Below are 13,635 nucleotides of genomic sequence, written 5' to 3' on the forward strand. Positions count from 1 at the left end.
TCCTGGTTGAGCCCCGAAAGAGTGGCATTAAACGGTCTTTTACAAGAACATCTTGATCCCAATGCAGTACACCATATCCGCGTGCAATTGGCAGGTGAACTGACTGGGTGAATTGAAGAGTAAAACGCGACCCATCCAGATACGAAAATGCAAAAGCCTACAACACCTGGTATTCCCAGGCAGTCTCCCATCCAAGTACTAACCAGGCTCGACCCTGCTTAGCTTCCGAGATCAGACGAGATCGGGCGCATTCAGGGTGATATGGTCGTACGCCATACTTGCAGAAACCTGACGCACATTCACATGTAAAAATCAAGATTCAACTCTACTGCGGGAGGTCAACACTCATGAAACGTTTATTCTGGACTCCTGGTTGAGCCCCGAAAGAGTGGCATTAAACGGTCTTTTACAATAAAATCTTGATCCCAATGCAGTACACCATATCCACGTGCAATTGGCAGGTGAACTGACTGGGTGAATTGAAGAGTTAAACGCGACCCATCCAGATGCGAGAATGCAAAAGCCTACAACACCTGGTATTCCCACGCAGTCTCCAATCCAAGTACTAACCAGGCTCGACCCTGCTTAGCTTTCGAGATCAAAGGAGATCGGGCGAATTCAGGGTGATATGGTCGTAGGCCATACTTGCAGAGACCTGACGCACATTCATATGTTAAAATCAAGATTCAACTCTACTGCGGAAGGTCAACACTCATGAAAACATTTATTCTGGACTCCTGGTTGAGCCCCGAAAGAGTGGCATTAAACGGTCTTTTACAAGAAAATCTTGATCCCAATGCAGTACACCATATCCGCGTGCAATTGGCAGGTGAACTGACTGGGTGAATTGAAGAGTAAAACGCGACCCATCCAGATACGAAAATGCAAAAGCCTACAACACCTGGTATTCCCAGGCAGTCTTCCATCCAAGTACTCACCAGGCTCGACCCTGCTTAGCTTCCAAGATCTGACGAGATCGGGCGCATTCAGGGTGATATTGTCGTAGGCCATACTTGCAGAGACCTGACGCACATTCATATGTTAAAATCAAGATTCAACTCTACTGCGGGAGGTCAACACTCATGAAACGTTTATTCTGGACTCCTGGTTGAGCCCCGAAAGAGTGGCATTATATGGTCTTTTACAATAAAATCTTGATCAGAATCAGAATCAGAAACGGTTTTAATCGCCATGTAAGTTTGCACAGACAAGGAATTCACTATGGCGGGACGGTGCATATGTAGTGGTGGTGTTGACGTGCGCCGACTGTGACAGTGATGGATCACGGGGCGGCGCGAGGTGCGGGGTTGGGCACGCGTTGTGGGCGTGGTGTGGACGCGCGCGCCGGGAGTGACAGAGGACGGGGCGGCGCGGCGTGGGTGCTGAGGCACGCTGAGATGTGGGAAAACAGGATCGTAGCCAGCGCCCAGTGATTGGTCGAATAGGATGGGTGCTCGCAGCGACGTCCGCGGGTGGGGTATAAAGGGGGACGCGCGAGAGCACTCGGGGAGAGTTACCCAGTTGAAGACCAGAAGACGGAGCTGAAGACCTAGTGCCCCGAGACCCCTAGTCCCGCCGTCCTTGTGGGGACCGGGGCCCTGTGTGGCTCGGAGGCGAGACTGTGGGACCCGGGGTCCGACGCCCACCTGTCTTCAAGAAGAATGGACAATAGGAAGACTACCCGTACCCACGAGCGAGGTCGGGACGACGACGGCGTACCGGGGACACCAACCTCGGGAGGAGAGGACGAGGAGTTGCCGCCGATGCAGCACTTTGCGGGGTCCGACGCTCCGCTCGCCTCCGACACCAGCCTCCAAGACGCACACTCCCGGTTGGCGGAGTTGCTACTCGCCGCCGCCGCTGTCTTGGCGGACATCTCCGTTCCGGCGAGCGGAAAAACGGCTGCGGGGTTGCTGGAGAAAGCGACGTTGGAGGGATCCCGCCAAAAGGCGCTTCACGCCAAAAGTCTGGAAGTTGCCGCCGTTTTTGAGGGGCCGCCATCGATTGGCGGGAAGCACGGACACCACGTGGCCGGAGACCTCCGCTCAGCGCAGCCCACGTCATCAGCGCGCGCCGGAGCTCTCCATTTTGCGCCTGACGACCGAGCCGACATTTTACACAACTACAGCGGAGCGCGGGAAAATCTCTCCGACGTCGACGACGATCGGGTCCTCCAGCAAAGATTGCCCGCGCTGTCGGCGTTCAAGGCGGATGGGGGCGACTGGGGAGCCTTCCAACGAAGGTTCCTCGCTCATCAGGAAATGTCGGGGTGGTCCGACACCACTGCCCTGCGTGCGTTGCCAGCGATGCTCGACGACGACGCGCTTGCAGCCTTCACATCTGCTGCAAGGTCGTCCCGCTCTACGCTCCAGGCCGCACTACACCTGATGGCGAAGGTGTTCGGACCGCCCTCCACCTGTCGCCACCAGTTCTACGATCGGCGGAAGGTGGCTGGAGAAATGACGCTCGCCTATCGCACGGCGCTGCTCGCCTTGGCGGACGCAGCTTTTCCCCGCATGGACAAGGAGGGGAAGGACGCCATGGTGACGGAGCAGCTGCTGGCGTTGGCCCACGAGTTGGGGGTCCCCATCAATGTGGCGGACGAAATGGATATCTGCTCCCTGGCGATCGCCACGAGCATTCACGCGTACGAGGTCCTCAAACGCAAGCCGGGGGTCGTCTGCAAATTGGCGGGGAACGCGGCACTGGCCGCCACGATCGCCGAACCTCAGCCAGCTGCGGATCAGGAGCAGGCCTTCGCTGCATCGCGTCCGGGGGAGTGGAGAACGGGAGGTCGTTCGCCCACACGTTCATCCCGCAAGCTGGAGCAACCGAAACCTACGACGTCCCTCGTCGCCTGCTACAACTGCGGCCTTCGGGGTCACGTCGCAGCCGGGTGCCGGGCCCCGCGTCAGCGCGCCACAGGACCACGTCGGGACGACGACCAGGCACACAAGTCATCCCAACAAAACCCGGCAAGTCGCGGCACCTCACACGCTCGGTCCACAAACACGGCACATTCGGGTCGCCGCTTGGCGGTGGGGGGTTCGCGGCTGGGTGCCGGGGGTTCATTTCGGCGAGGGGGGTCCATACACGGCCCGCAAGCAGTCGAATGGTCCGAATTGGCCCGCAGGATAGTGGCTGCGTCGGCCGGGTCGTCCGTGGTAACGGGGTTTATTGACGGGGTTGAGGTCCGGGTGCTTGTGGACACGGGTGCGTCGGCCACTATCATTTCGGACCTTATTTATAACATTCTTCCCGTCCAAAGTAGACCCCTTCTGCCAGTGGACGTGCCATTTTATGCGGCGAATGGGGGATCCCTGGGGATCATCGGCCAGATTCGGGCGACTATTTGCATTGGTGACATCAAATTGGCGGGCCCTATTTTTGTATCATCATCGCTGGCCGTTCCCTGTTTGCTAGGTACGGACTTTTTGTCCAAAATGCCCATCAAAATTCTTATAGATCAGGCCTGCATTGAGCTTCCGTCAGGTCGGCGGGTTGCGTTCTTGACGAGCCCTACCAAAATACGCACGGTTTGTGCGACGGTGCAGGCGCTGGCAACTCAGACTGTACGGGTGCCCCCGGGATCGCAAATGTTGGTACCCCTTCGGTTGAGGAAACCACTCGAGGTGGGTGCGGAGGCACAGGGGGTGCTGTTGGGGCCGTCTAACAGGGCCAGAAGGGGCCTCGACTTAGCGGTTGCTCAAACCAGGGTGAGAGGGGACAGTGAGCCGTTCGAAATGGTCCTGAATACGGGGTCGCGGCTGGCCGTAATTGCGCAGGGAACGGTGCTGGCTCACGCCGCGCCGCTACCCGTTGAGGAACGGCTCGTGGCTCAAGCAGATTTCACTGTCGAGTCGCATCCTCCAAGTGACGAGGGGACAGAGTGGTTGGACTCGTTGTGTGCCGGTTCTGCTAACTTGTCCAAAGTGCAATTGGGAGTCGACGCTCCCACGGGGAGGGATTCGCTGTTGTCGTTGCCCCTCATTGAGTGGGGCCGTCTCCAAATGTCCGACAGCTCCCTACTTACGCTACGTCGAAAAATTGGCGCTCCCGAGGTAGGGGATGCGCGGGTCGGTTCCTGGGTGTGCAGACAGGGCCTTTTGATGAAGTGGGACAACATGTCCCGGCGTCACGTGCTCGTTGTGCCTGTTGCTATGCGGGGTAGGGTCGTTCTGGCAGCTCATGAACGGCTCATGCATCTGGGTTTTCACAAAACGCTCGCCCTAATCCAGCGAGACTATTATTGGCCGGGGATGGGTAACGACGTGGCGAACATTCTTAAGGGATGCGTAGGGTGCGCCAAAAGAAAACCGCCACCATTGGCAGCTAATCCACCGCTGCAATCCATTCAAGTTTCGCGCACAAACGAATTGGTTGCGTTGGACATCTTGGGGCCCTTTCCTGCTACACCGAGGGTTGGCGTAGAATACTTCACCCGATGGCCCATGGCATGGCCACTCACCAACCAGTCGGCTGCAGCGGTGGCGGACGCCTTCGTCCAGGGTTATGTTTTGGACAAGGGCGCCCCCGAACGCTTGCTGACGGATCAAGGAAAGAATTTTTCGAGCGTTTTGTTGCGCGAGGTGTGCGACCTGTTGGGTACAAAGAAAGTGCGTACTTCCCCCTACCACCCGCAGACTGACGGGATGGTTGAGCGTCTGAACAGGACGATTACGTCTATGCTGTGCCAACAGGTCTGCGACGATCAGGTTGATTGGGACTTACAGGTGCCGGGGGTACTCGCGGCCTCTCGAATGGCCCCTCATGCGGCGACGGGGTTTTCCCCATTTTTTCTTATGTATGGGCGGGAGGCCGATCCGGCCATGGACGTCCAACTGGGGATTTTCCAGCCACGTGCAAAATCAAAATTGGCAGACCACATCAAATTTAATATCGCCAAATTGACTGAAGCGCGGGAGGCGGCGAGGTTGAATTCGCGGTCTCGGCAAATCGCGAACGAGAGATTGCATGGGCGGAGGGTGCATACGCATGATTGGAAACCAGGCGATAAGGCCTGGCTGCATTGTCCACATGCACCGTTGGCTACGTCCCCCAAATTGTTGAGACCTTGGAGGGGACCGGTGGAAATTGTGCGGGTTGCACGACCCCAGAGTTTACAGATTAAATGGGAAAAACGCCGTTGGTACGTGCACCCCTCCCGACTGAAGCCCTATGCGGCACCGTGTGACCCCGTTCTGTGCCGTAACGACCGGGCGCGTGATGTGACCGTCGACTTGGGGAGGGAGGTGTCGCAGGCTGCTCCTCACGTGTCTCCACCTGACCCACCCCCAGGTGCCTCAGGCTTGACGGCTGCTGACTGTCGGGAACCTGAACCCCGGGGCACGCACGGGTCCTCGATGCCTGGCCAATGTCTTCCTGAACTGCCAGCACCACCGGACGTTCAACCGCGTCTGGTGCCGTACGACGGACCGGCAAGGCGGACTCGGGCTAGGGCACAACAATTTTCATGAAGACATTTTTTTTTTCCGACACCGAGCTCGCCCGGTGTTCCCCTCTGCCAGGGTAATGTCCCGTTGTAGGGACGCTCGGAAAGAATGGGACGCTGCACGAGTCGAGAAAAAAAAAAAAATTCCATTTATTTTTCTTTCTGCATACACATTGCTATTGTCACTCGCCGGATTGTATATATTGTTCTGTTGTCGCGGTGGCATTGGTTGATGGTTGCGGATGGTAGTGTTCGCGTTGTGTTGTGTTGTTACGTTAGTTGTTGTTCTTGTTGTTGTGTTGTGTTACGGGGCACACAGGGGGGTTTGTATATTTTTATAGCAGCCGGGTCGGCTGCGAGCTATGTGGTAGGGGGTGATGTAGTGGTGGTGTTGACGTGCGCCGACTGTGACAGTGATGGATCACGGGGCGGCGCGAGGTGCGGGGTTGGGCACGCGTTGTGGGCGTGGTGTGGACGCGCGCGCCGGGAGTGACAGAGGACGGGGCGGCGCGGCGTGGGTGCTGAGGCACGCTGAGATGTGGGAAAACAGGATCGTAGCCAGCGCCCAGTGATTGGTCGAATAGGATGGGTGCTCGCAGCGACGTCCGCAGGTGGGGTATAAAGGGGGACGCGCGAGAGCACTCGAGGAGAGTTACCCAGTTGAAGACCAGAAGACGGAGCTGAAGACCTAGTGCCCCGAGACCCCTAGTCCCGCCGTCCTTGTGGGGACCGGGGCCCTGTGTGGCTCGGAGGCGAGACTGTGGGACCCGGGGTCCGACGCCCACGTGGGTCGGGCTGGGGACCCACAGTCAAGACGGACACCCCGGGGAGGGAGTGTCCCGAATAGCTCAGTGGGCGTTAGTCGCCAGAATAGCTCAGTGGGCGTTAGTCGCCAGGGTAGCTAAGAGGGCGTTAGTCGCCAGGGTAGCTAAGAGGGTGTTTGTCACCCGAATAGCTCAGTGGGCGTTAGTCGCCAGAATAGCTCAGTGGGCGTTAGTCGCCAGAATAGCTAAGTGGGTGTTTGTCACCCGAGATACTAAGTGGGTGTTAGTCACCCGAGATACTAAGTGGGTGTTTGTCACCCGAGATACTAAGTGGGTGTTTGTCACCCGAGATACAAAGTAGGTGTTAGTCACCTGTGAACGAGTTTGGTAAAATAAAGAGTGTGTTACCCGTGAAGTCGTCTCCCGCCGAGTTACTACATTACACATACATTGAACAAGTAGGAATCTTAACTTATATAAAAGGTATACACTCTAACTATACTAACGTTACAAAGTATAAGTAATACTAAAGGGCTAGAATCTTTAAAATTATGAATAAGTAGACCTTATAAAATGCGAAATGTAAAATGTTAATTAGCCGTATTAAACAATCTTAAAATACAAAAATACAAATAAGATTACACGTTGTAAGTATGGAAAGGTGTAATTATGTAGATAAAATGTTATAGTAAGTGTAACAGTTATTTTAAGTGTAAAAGCCATTTTAAGCCCTTGGCCTTGTTGAGGAGGCCAACAGCGGATGGGAAAAAACTGTTTTTATGACGTGAGGTTTTTGTCTTGATGGACCGCAGCCTTCTGCCGGAGGGGAGTAGCTGGAACAGAGAGTATCCAGGGTGCGAGGAATCGTTCACAATCTTCCTTGCTCGCCTCAGGGTTCTCAAAGTGTGCAGGTCCTCAAGGGTTGGTAGATTACAGCCAATCACCTTCTCAGCAGTGCGGATGATACGCTGCAGTCTGCTCTTGTCCTTGGCAGTGGCAGCAGCGTACCAGACGGTGATGGAGGAGGTGAGGATGGACTCAATGATGGCTGTATAGAAGCACACCATCATTGTCTTTGGCAGATTAAATTTCTTCAGCTGCCGTAGGAAGTACATTCTCTGTTGAGCTCTCTTGATAAGGGAGCTGATGTTCAGTTCCCACTTGATATCCTGGGAAAGAATAGTGCCCAGGAAGCGGAAGGACTCAACATTGGTGACTGGGGAGTCGCACAGGGTGATGGGGGTGAGTGGGGCTGAATTCTTCCTGAAGTCCACAACCATCTCCACGGTCTTAAGAGCATTAAGCTCCAGGTTGTTCTGGCTACACCAGGTCACCAGGTTGTCAGCTTCCCTCCTATAGTCAGACTCATCCCCATCAGAGATTAGCCCAATGAGGGTGGTGTCGTCCGCAAACTTCAACAGTTTGACGGACTGGTGACTGGAGGTGCAGCTGTTGGTGTACAGGGTGAATAGCAGAGGGGAAAGGACGCAGCCCTGAGGAGATCCGGTGCTGATTGACCTGGAGGCAGAAACTTGTGATCCCAGTTTGACACACTGCTTCCTGTCAGACAGGAAGTCTGTGATCCATCTGCAGGTGGAGTCTGGCACGTTCAGCAGGGAGAGCTTGTCCTGAAGCAGGCTAGGAATGATGGTGTTAAAAGCCGAGCTAAAGTCCACAAACAGGATCCTGGCGTAGGATAGTGCGGAGTCCAGATGCTGTAGGGTGAAGTGGAGGGCCATGTTAACTGCATCATCCACAGACCTGTTGGCTCTGTAGGCAAACTGAAGGGGGTCCAGTAGACGGTCTGTGATGGCTTTGAGGTGTGCAAGGACCAGGCGCTCAAAAGACTTCATTACCACGGAGGTAAGGGCGATTGGTCTGTAATCATTTAATCCTGTTGGCCTTGGCTTTTTGGGCACTGGAATGATGATGGAGGACTTGAGACAGGCTGGTACATGACATGTCTCCATGGAGGTGGTAAAGATGTTGGTGAACACTGGGGACAGCTGGTCCGCGCAGTGCCTGAGGGTGGCTGGAGAGACAGAGTCCGGCCCAGCTGCTTTGTGTGGGTTCTGCCTCTTGAAAAGTGTTTTAACTTCTCCCTCCTGAATGGAGATAGTTGTCTCTGTAGTGTGGGGTGGGATAGGGGCCTCTTGGGTGGGAAGGGGTAGTTCAGGACAGTCTAATTGTCTTTCAAATCTGCAGTAGAACTCGTTCAGGTCGTTGGCTAGGCGGGAGTTGTTAGTGGTGTGGGGGGCTCTGGGCTGCAGTACACCATATCCACGTGCAATTGGCAGGTGAACTGACTGGGTGAATTGAAGAGTTAAACGCGACCCATCCAGATGCGAGAATGTAAAAGCCTACAACACCTGGTATTCCCAGGCAGTCTCCAATCCAAGTACTAACCAGGCTCGACCCTGCTTAGCTTTCGAGATCAAAGGAGATCGGGCGCATTCAGGGTGATATGGTCGTAGGCCATACTTGCAGAGACCTGACGCACATTCATATGTTAAAATCAAGATTCAACTCTACTGCGGGAGGTCAACACTCATGAAAACGTTTATTCTGGACTCCTGGTTGAGCCCCGAAAGAGTGGCATTAAACGGTCTTTTACAAGAAAATCTGGATCCCAATGCAGTACACCATATCCGCGTGCAATTGGCAGGTGAACTGACTGGGTGAATTGAAGAGTAAAACGCGACCCATCCAGATACGAAAATGTAAAAGCCTACAACACCTGGTATTCCCAGGCAGTCTTGCATCCAAGTACTCACCAGGCTCGACCCTGCTTAGCTTCCAAGATCAGACGAGATCGGGCGCATTCAGGGTGATATTGTCGTAGGCCATACTTGCAGAGACCTGACGCACATTCATATGTTAAAATCAAGATTCAACTCTACTGCGGGAGGTCAACACTCATGAAAACGTTTATTCTGGACTCCTGGTTGAGCCCCGAAAGAGTGGCATTAAACGGTCTTTTACAAGAAAGTATTGATCCCAATGCAGTACACCATATCCGCGTGCAATTGGCAGGTGAACTGACTGGGTGAATTGAAGAGTAAAATGCGACCCATCCAGATACGAAAATGCAAAAGCCTACAACACCTGGTATTCCCAGGCAGTCTCCCATCCAAGTACTCACCAGGCTCGACCCTGCTTAGCTTCCAAGATCAGACGAGATCGGGCGCATTCAGGGTGATATGGTCGTAGGCCATACTTGCAGAGACCTGACGCACATTCACATGTTAAAATCAAGATTCAACTCTACTGCGGGAGGTCAACACTCATGAAAACGTTTATTCTGGACTCCTGGTTGAGCCCCGAAAGAGTGGCATTAAACGGTCTTTTACAAGAAAATATTGATCCCAATGCAGTACACCATATCCGCGTGCAATTGGCAGGTGAACTGACTGGGTGAATTGAAGAGTAAAACGCGACTCATCCAGATACGAAAATGCAAAAGCCTACAACACCTGGTATTATCAGGCAGTCTTCCATCCAAGTACTCACCAGGCTCGACCCTGGTTAGCTTCCAAGATCAGACGAGATCAGGCGCATTCAGGGTGATATTGTCGTAGGCCATACATGCAGAGACCTGACGCACATTCATATGTAAAAATCAAGATTCAACTCTACTGCGGGAGGTCAACACTCATGAAAACGTTTATTCTGGACTCCTGGTTGAGCCCCGAAAGAGTGGCATTAAACGGTCTTTTACAAGAAAATATTGATCCCAATGCAGTACACCATATCCGCGTGCAATTGGCAGGTGAACTGACTGGGTGAATTGAAGAGTTAAACGCGACCCATCCAGATGCGAGAATGCAAAAGCCTACAACACCTGGTATTCCCAGGCAGTCTCCAATCCAAGTACTAACCAGGCTCGACCCTGCTTAGCTTTCGAGATCAAAGGAGATCGGGCGAATTCAGGGTGATATGGTCGTAGGCCATACTTGCAGAGACCTGACACACATTCATATGTTAAAATCAAGATTCAACTCTACTGCGGGAGGTCAACACTCATGAAAACGTTTATTCTGGACTCCTGGTTGAGCCCCGAAAGAGTGGCATTAAACGGTCTTTTACAAGAAAATCTTGATCCCAATGCAGTACACCATATCCGCGTGCAATTGGCAGGTGAACTGACTGGGTGAATTGAAGAGTAAAACGCGACCTATCCAGATACGAAAATGCAAAAGCCTACAACACCTGGTATTCCCAGGCAGTCTTCCATCCAAGAACTCACCAGGCTCGACCCTGCTTAGCTTCCAAGATCAGACGAGATCGGGCGCATTCAGGGTGATATTGTCGTAGGCCATACTTGCAGAGACCTGACGCACATTCATATGTTAAAATCAAGATTCAACTCTACTGCGGGAGGTCAACACTCATGAAACGTTTATTCTGGACTCCTGGTTGAGCCCCGAAAGAGTGGCATTAAACGGTCTTTTACAATAAAATCTTGATCCCAATGCAGTACACCATATCCACGTGCAATTGGCAGGTGAACTGACTGGGTAAATTGAAGAGTTAAACGCGACCCATCCAGATGCGAGAATGCAAAAGCCTACAACACCTGGTATTCCCAGGCAGTCTCCAATCCAAGTACTAACCAGGCTCGACCCTGCTTAGCTTTCGAGATCAAAGGAGATCGGGCGCATTCAGGGTGATATGGTCGTAGGCCATACTTGCAGAGACCTGACGCACATTCATATGTTAAAATCAAGATTCAACTCTACTGCGGGAGGTCAACACTCATGAAAACGTTTATTCTGGACTCCTGGTTGAGCCCCGAAAGAGTGGCATTAAACGGTCTTTTACAAGAAAATCTTGATCCCAATGCAGTACACCATATCCGCGTGCAATTGGCAGGTGAACTGACTGGGTGAATTGAAGAGTAAAACGCGACCCATCCAGATACGAAAATGCAAAAGCCTACAACACCTGGTATTCCCAGGCAGTCTTCCATCCAAGTACTCACCAGGCTCGACCCTGCTTAGCTTCCAAGATCAGACGAGATCGGGCTCATTCAGGGTGATATTGTCGTAGGCCATACTTGCAGAGACCTGACGCACATTCATATGTTAAAATCAAGATTCAACTCTACTGCGGGAGGTCAACACTCATGAAAACGTTTATTCTGGACTCCTGGTTGAGCCCCGAAAGAGTGGCATTAAACGGTCTTTTACAAGAAAATCTTGATCCCAATGCAGTACACCATATCCACGTGCAATTGGCAGGTGAACTGACTGGGTGAATTGAAGAGTAAAACGCGACCCATCCAGATACGAAAATGCAAAAGCCTACAACACCTGGTATTCCCAGGAAGTCTCCCATCCAAGTACTAACCAGGCTCGACCCTGCTTAGCTTCCGAGATCAGACGAGATCAGGCGCATTCAGGGTGATATGGTCGTAGGCCATACTTGCAGAGACCTGACGCACATTCATATGTTAAAATCAAGAATCAACTCTACTGCGGGAGGTCAACACTCATGAAAACGTTTATTCTGGACTCCTGGTTGAGCCCCGAAAGAGTGGCATTAAAGGGTCTTTTACAAGAAAATATTGATCCCAATGCAGTACACCATATCCGCGTGCAATTGGCAGGTGAACTGACTGGGTGAATTGAAGAGTAAAACGCGACTCATCCAGATACGAAAATGCAAAAGCCTACAACACCTGGTATTCCCAGGCAGTCTTCCATCAAAGTACTCACCAGGCTCGACCCTGCTTAGCTTCCAAGATCAGACGAGATCGGGCGCATTCAGGGTGATATTGTCGTAGGCCATACTTGCAGAGACCTGACGCACATTCATATGTAAAAATCAAGATTCAACTCTACTGCGGGAGGTCAACACTCATGAAAACGTTTATTCTGGACTCCTGGTTGAGCCCCGAAAGAGTGGCATTAAACGGTCTTTTACAAGAAAATCTTGATCCCAATGCAGTACACCATATCCGCGTGCAATTGGCAGGTGAACTGACTGGGTGAATTGAAGAGTAAAACGCGACCCATCCAGATACGAAAATGCAAAAGCCTACAACACCTGGTATTCCCAGGCAGTCTCCCATCCAAGTACTAACCAGGCTCGACCCTGCTTAGCTTCCGAGATCAGACTAGTTCGGGCGCATTCAGGGTGATATGGTCGTAGGCCATACTTGCAGAGACCTGACGCACATTCATTTGTAAAAATCAAGATTCAACTCTACTGCGGGAGGTCAACACTCATGAAAACGCTTATTCTGGACTCCTGGTTGAGCCCCGAAAGAGTGGCATTAAACGGTTTTTTACAAGAAAATCTTGATCCCAATGCAGTACACCATATCCACGTGCAATTGGCAGGTGAACTGACTGGGTGAATTGAAGAGTAAAACGCGACCCATCCAGATACGAAAATGCAAAAGCCTACAACACCTGGTATTCCCAGGCAGTCTTCCATCCAAGTACTCAACAGGCTCAACCATGCTTAGCTTCCAAGATCAAAAGAGATCGGGCGCATTCAGGGTGATATTGTCGTAGGCCATACTTGCAGAGACCTGACGCACATTCATATGTAAAAATCAAGATTCAACTCTACTGCGGGAGGTCAACACTCATGAAAACGTTTATTCTGGACTCCTGGTTGAGCCCCGAAAGAGTGTCATTAAACGGTCTTTTACAAGAAAATCTTGATCCCAATGCAGTACACCATATCCGTGTGCAATTGACAGGTGAACTGACTGGGTGAATTGAAGAGTAAAACGCGACCCATCCAGATGCGAGAATGCAAAAGCCTACAACACCGGGTATTTCCAGGTAGTCTCCCATCCAAGTACTCACCAGGCTCGACCCTGCTTCGCTTCCAAGATCAGACGAGACCGGGCGCAATCAGGGTGATATATTCGTAGGCCATACTTGCAGAGACCTGACGCACATTCATATGTTAAAATCAAGATTCAACTCTACTGCGGGAGGTCAACACTCATGAAAACGTTTATTCTGGACCCCTGGTTGAGCCCCGAAAGAGTGGCATTAAACGGTCTTTTACAAGAAAATATTGATCCCAATGCAGTACACAATATCCGCCTGCAATTGGCAGGTGAACTGACTGGGTGAATTGAAGAGTAAAACGCGACCCATCCAGATACGAAAATACAAAAGCCTACAACACCTGGTATTCCCAGGCAGTCTCCCATCCAAGTAGTAACCAGGCTCGACCCTGCTTAGCTTCCGAGATCAGACGCATTCAGGGTGATATGGTCGTAGGCCATACTTGCAGAGACCTGACGCACATACATATGTAAAAATCAAGATTCAACTCTACTGCGGGAGGTCAACACTCTTGAAAACGTTTATTCTGGACTCCTGGTTGAGCCCCGAAAGAGTGGCATTAAACGGTCTTTTACGAGAAAATCTTGATCCCAATGCAGTACACCAT

The 13,635-nt window shown here is 52.1% G+C and overlaps 12 non-coding genes and 5 pseudogenes across 12 annotated transcripts; all 17 read right to left on the bottom strand.

Moving 5' to 3' along the window:
* Positions 1–154: 154 nt before the first annotated feature.
* LOC144940568 (5S ribosomal RNA) lies at positions 155–273 on the bottom strand. The gene has a single exon (XR_013639133.1). It is a non-coding gene; the product is annotated as a 5S ribosomal RNA (ribosomal RNA).
* Positions 274–521: 248 nt separating this feature from the next.
* Positions 522–640, bottom strand: LOC144939331 (5S ribosomal RNA). Its single transcript, XR_013638517.1, has one exon. It is a non-coding gene; the product is annotated as a 5S ribosomal RNA (ribosomal RNA).
* A 249-nt stretch (positions 641–889) lies between these two features.
* LOC144939238 (5S ribosomal RNA) lies at positions 890–1,008 on the bottom strand. The gene has a single exon (XR_013638428.1). It is a non-coding gene; the product is annotated as a 5S ribosomal RNA (ribosomal RNA).
* A 7,565-nt stretch (positions 1,009–8,573) lies between these two features.
* Positions 8,574–8,692, bottom strand: LOC144939082 (5S ribosomal RNA). The gene has a single exon (XR_013638280.1). It is a non-coding gene; the product is annotated as a 5S ribosomal RNA (ribosomal RNA).
* Positions 8,693–8,941: 249 nt separating this feature from the next.
* On the bottom strand, positions 8,942–9,060 carry LOC144939643 (5S ribosomal RNA; annotated as a pseudogene).
* Positions 9,061–9,309: 249 nt separating this feature from the next.
* On the bottom strand, positions 9,310–9,428 carry LOC144938811 (5S ribosomal RNA). Its single transcript, XR_013638019.1, has one exon. It is a non-coding gene; the product is annotated as a 5S ribosomal RNA (ribosomal RNA).
* A 249-nt stretch (positions 9,429–9,677) lies between these two features.
* LOC144939935 (5S ribosomal RNA) lies at positions 9,678–9,796 on the bottom strand (annotated as a pseudogene).
* Positions 9,797–10,045: 249 nt separating this feature from the next.
* On the bottom strand, positions 10,046–10,164 carry LOC144939259 (5S ribosomal RNA). Its single transcript, XR_013638449.1, has one exon. It is a non-coding gene; the product is annotated as a 5S ribosomal RNA (ribosomal RNA).
* Positions 10,165–10,413: 249 nt separating this feature from the next.
* On the bottom strand, positions 10,414–10,532 carry LOC144939548 (5S ribosomal RNA). Its single transcript, XR_013638721.1, has one exon. It is a non-coding gene; the product is annotated as a 5S ribosomal RNA (ribosomal RNA).
* Positions 10,533–10,780: 248 nt separating this feature from the next.
* LOC144939084 (5S ribosomal RNA) lies at positions 10,781–10,899 on the bottom strand. Its single transcript, XR_013638281.1, has one exon. It is a non-coding gene; the product is annotated as a 5S ribosomal RNA (ribosomal RNA).
* Positions 10,900–11,148: 249 nt separating this feature from the next.
* LOC144939523 (5S ribosomal RNA) lies at positions 11,149–11,267 on the bottom strand. The gene has a single exon (XR_013638697.1). It is a non-coding gene; the product is annotated as a 5S ribosomal RNA (ribosomal RNA).
* Positions 11,268–11,516: 249 nt separating this feature from the next.
* Positions 11,517–11,635, bottom strand: LOC144940418 (5S ribosomal RNA). Its single transcript, XR_013638989.1, has one exon. It is a non-coding gene; the product is annotated as a 5S ribosomal RNA (ribosomal RNA).
* Positions 11,636–11,884: 249 nt separating this feature from the next.
* On the bottom strand, positions 11,885–12,003 carry LOC144939321 (5S ribosomal RNA). The gene has a single exon (XR_013638508.1). It is a non-coding gene; the product is annotated as a 5S ribosomal RNA (ribosomal RNA).
* Positions 12,004–12,252: 249 nt separating this feature from the next.
* On the bottom strand, positions 12,253–12,371 carry LOC144938992 (5S ribosomal RNA). The gene has a single exon (XR_013638194.1). It is a non-coding gene; the product is annotated as a 5S ribosomal RNA (ribosomal RNA).
* A 249-nt stretch (positions 12,372–12,620) lies between these two features.
* LOC144939737 (5S ribosomal RNA) lies at positions 12,621–12,739 on the bottom strand (annotated as a pseudogene).
* Positions 12,740–12,988: 249 nt separating this feature from the next.
* LOC144939921 (5S ribosomal RNA) lies at positions 12,989–13,107 on the bottom strand (annotated as a pseudogene).
* Positions 13,108–13,356: 249 nt separating this feature from the next.
* Positions 13,357–13,465, bottom strand: LOC144940021 (5S ribosomal RNA; annotated as a pseudogene).
* Positions 13,466–13,635: the final 170 nt, after the last annotated feature.

This window comes from Lampetra fluviatilis, chromosome 22 (genome assembly GCF_964198595.1).
Source record: "Lampetra fluviatilis chromosome 22, kcLamFluv1.1, whole genome shotgun sequence".
Taxonomy (NCBI): domain Eukaryota; kingdom Metazoa; phylum Chordata; class Hyperoartia; order Petromyzontiformes; family Petromyzontidae; genus Lampetra; species Lampetra fluviatilis.